At 29.9% G+C, this 3005-nt stretch overlaps 1 protein-coding gene across 1 annotated transcript in view; it reads left to right on the top strand.

The window, feature by feature from the left end:
- LOC129786050 (putative fatty acyl-CoA reductase CG5065) overlaps nucleotides 1–3005 on the top strand; it is an 824046-nt gene that overhangs the window by 73200 nt on the left and 747841 nt on the right. The window lies entirely within an intron of this gene.

The following is a 3005-nucleotide window of genomic DNA, read 5'->3' as shown; positions in this document are numbered from 1 at the left end:
CACATGTTACTTTATATGATGATTTTCCACGCTAACCAAATGGGGAAGACGCATCATTTATGCCTGGATGGAGTGTTCTTAACTTTTTGACCTTAACATTTGTTTTTCGGTTTGCCAAACACACGATCTTAAGTGGTTCAAAATAAATCCCATTTGTATGCGGCGAGAATGGGTAAACTTATTCTGCCTTTGAACTACTTATGTACAAAATGAACTGCATACAAAACAGATGATAAAATAGATGAAAGTGTTTTAGTAGCTCTCATTGAAACAACAGATACATGTGAGCTATTATCCACAAATTTTTTTTTTTTAATTTCCAAATACAAACAAAAATCTTTAAATTCTTGGAAAAAAATAGGGATCTCAGTCACGATTTTCTTTTCGATGTTATCTGATAGATAGAAAGAAAAAAATTAAGTGATAAGAGATAGTAAGCATGTAATACCGCAGACAGATCTAGGCTTTAGGTTGTGACTTTTTTTGCGGTTTAAGATCTAGATGTCTCTTCATATTATTAGACTACAAAACAGATATCTTATTACCTTGAATAGAATAGAATAAAATTTAAGAATCTTTTGCATGGGGTTAGATTATTTCTTCTCAATTTTTTCCTTATTGGTACACTTTATTCAAATTAACCTTACATTGAGGCTTATCCTTCTTTAAGTCAATGGATCAGCCAATCAGAATTTTTAAGGAACACCGATTCGTCTTTTTATTCAACGTTCTTTTTGAAGATTGGACTACAGTATAAGATTTATTTTATTTCTGAAAAAAAAAATTAGAGAAACTTGGTACAAACATTCAAAAGTGACTGAACCTTGTTCGAACAAAACGATGACTTTTTAAAGAAAATTGCAACTTGAGAAACATATCTGAGGGTTAGATATATTCCAATATTAAATAAATACTTTTGCATTATTTCCTTTTATGTATAGAATAACTTGATTAAAATATCTAGACTTTTAAAATAAAATTAATTTTATATCCTGACACATAAAATTTATTCTCTCCACTGCATATTAATTCATATCAAAATGAAGAGATTGCCAAGTATCATCGCAATGTTCACATAAAAATATCCATATAGCCATACAATAATTACAATATTAACTTATTTATTTTCAGACTGGAATTTCACTTTATAAAGAAACTGATGCGACTTAAGAAACGTGGGTTGATAAGTATTAAATCTTGTTTTTCTGTAAATGGTAATTTTTTTTGTTGACGTTTCAGACACATAATATAAAATATAGTTTATTGCGGTTTATCACGATGTATTATTTATGTATTGATATGTCAATCGAAGGCCCGCCTTCCGCAAAATGCGATACTCTAATCGTGCTACGAGTTGGAGTTCCATGAAAAATATACCATCAGGCGTTGCACGATCGCAAGACGTTTCCACTTTCGATAGTCACGCCCATTTATTGGAGTATCAATTGAATAAAAAAAAGTGCCTATACAGGTAAGATATCTTTTAAATTTTAAGTTCGCGTTTAATTCTTTGACTTTTAAAGAATGCTGCCTAGCCAGTTAGTTCTGGGATCAGAAATGTCGGCGATTCGACTCTCAAAAGTTTTTAAAAGAATCTGTAGTTGTTTTTTAAAAAAAAATAGATATACTGTTACTTTAATTTTTAAAAGTTATATAAGATTAATAAATAAAAAAACAAAATATATGTTACGTAGTTTCCTCAATGAATTATGTCTTTTTGATGTTTGTTATCTTTTTATAATGATTCAGTAGCAAAACAATATTTAAATATTTCGGTCAACAGTAGCCTAATTTTACGATATAGTCTTAAAACAGTTTAACGATTTTCTTTGAAATTCTGAATTGAAGCTTTATTGTAATTTGCTGAAGCGAAATTCTTTTCGTGGTTTTGTGCTAAAAATTGGTGGTCAGCGATAAAATTCTACATTTACCCCTGAATTCGGTGCAAATGAGCACGAGAAAGACATTATAGCTTGAAAAAGTCAGAACCGTAAGAAAGGAGAAGAATTAGTGTCATTTTATTATTCTTTAACAAATTAAATGAATTAAAAAAAAATACGTAACTTTTAAAAAAATAATGCAATCTAAAATATACTAAAATTTTTGAGTGGGTGAAAATAAAAGAAATTTTCTTGAGTGTGCGTACAGTGGTCCTCTGCACAACAACAAGATTTTTTTTCAGTTTTACTCGATGTTGCAATTTTCCAAGATTCTGAGTACGGATCTTTTCGATTTATAAGGAACACTAAATACCAAACTATTGCCTAATAAATTTTTTCCGTCTCAGGCAACGCAGAAAAGTCTAAATATTCTTATACTTAAGAAACTAACACTACAGAACAACACTGTAATCCAACGAAAATCCTATCAATTCCATAAAATTTCCCTATATTTTCTATTTTAGGAGAAAATTCTAACTAATCAGGAAAACTACAGTCTTAACACGTAACTTATAAGCCTTTTTATCATACGCGGGATATTTGATCATGCGGTTTTTGATCTTGCCTTCCTTGTGCCACTTTGCAGCCCACTACATCTCAGGTTTTTCTATAATTTGAATGGACCACAGTTAAAGCACTAATTTGCTAAAAAGTTAAAAGCGGCATCTTTGATCTACAATAATCTCGATTAATTTGAACATTTTCACAAAACGATATATCTATTAAAACACACTACAGTTTGTATATAAAAGGTAGTCTATTCTAATATTTTATGTTAACCCACACAATTCTAACAAGTATACCTAATTTCTAAAATGAATATATTATTAAATTTTGTATTTTGGTTTTTCCTTTAAACTCTCAAAAACATAGTATAGGTACTTGAGAAGAAAAAAAAATTCTCACAGGAATGAAATCATCGCTCCTTCGTCCTTTTTGGTGCTCCTGTGAGCACCATATAAGTAGGTATATGTTTATAGGTTACAGAAAAAAAGGTCTGTGGAGGGCAATAAAACTTGAGCTAATAAATATTTCACTTCATTTCATTGAGAATTCCATGGTAAA

Source organism: Lutzomyia longipalpis, chromosome 1, assembly GCF_024334085.1.
Source record: "Lutzomyia longipalpis isolate SR_M1_2022 chromosome 1, ASM2433408v1".
In the NCBI taxonomy this organism is placed as follows: domain Eukaryota; kingdom Metazoa; phylum Arthropoda; class Insecta; order Diptera; family Psychodidae; genus Lutzomyia; species Lutzomyia longipalpis.
This window is presented reverse-complemented; position numbering and strand designations above follow the sequence as displayed.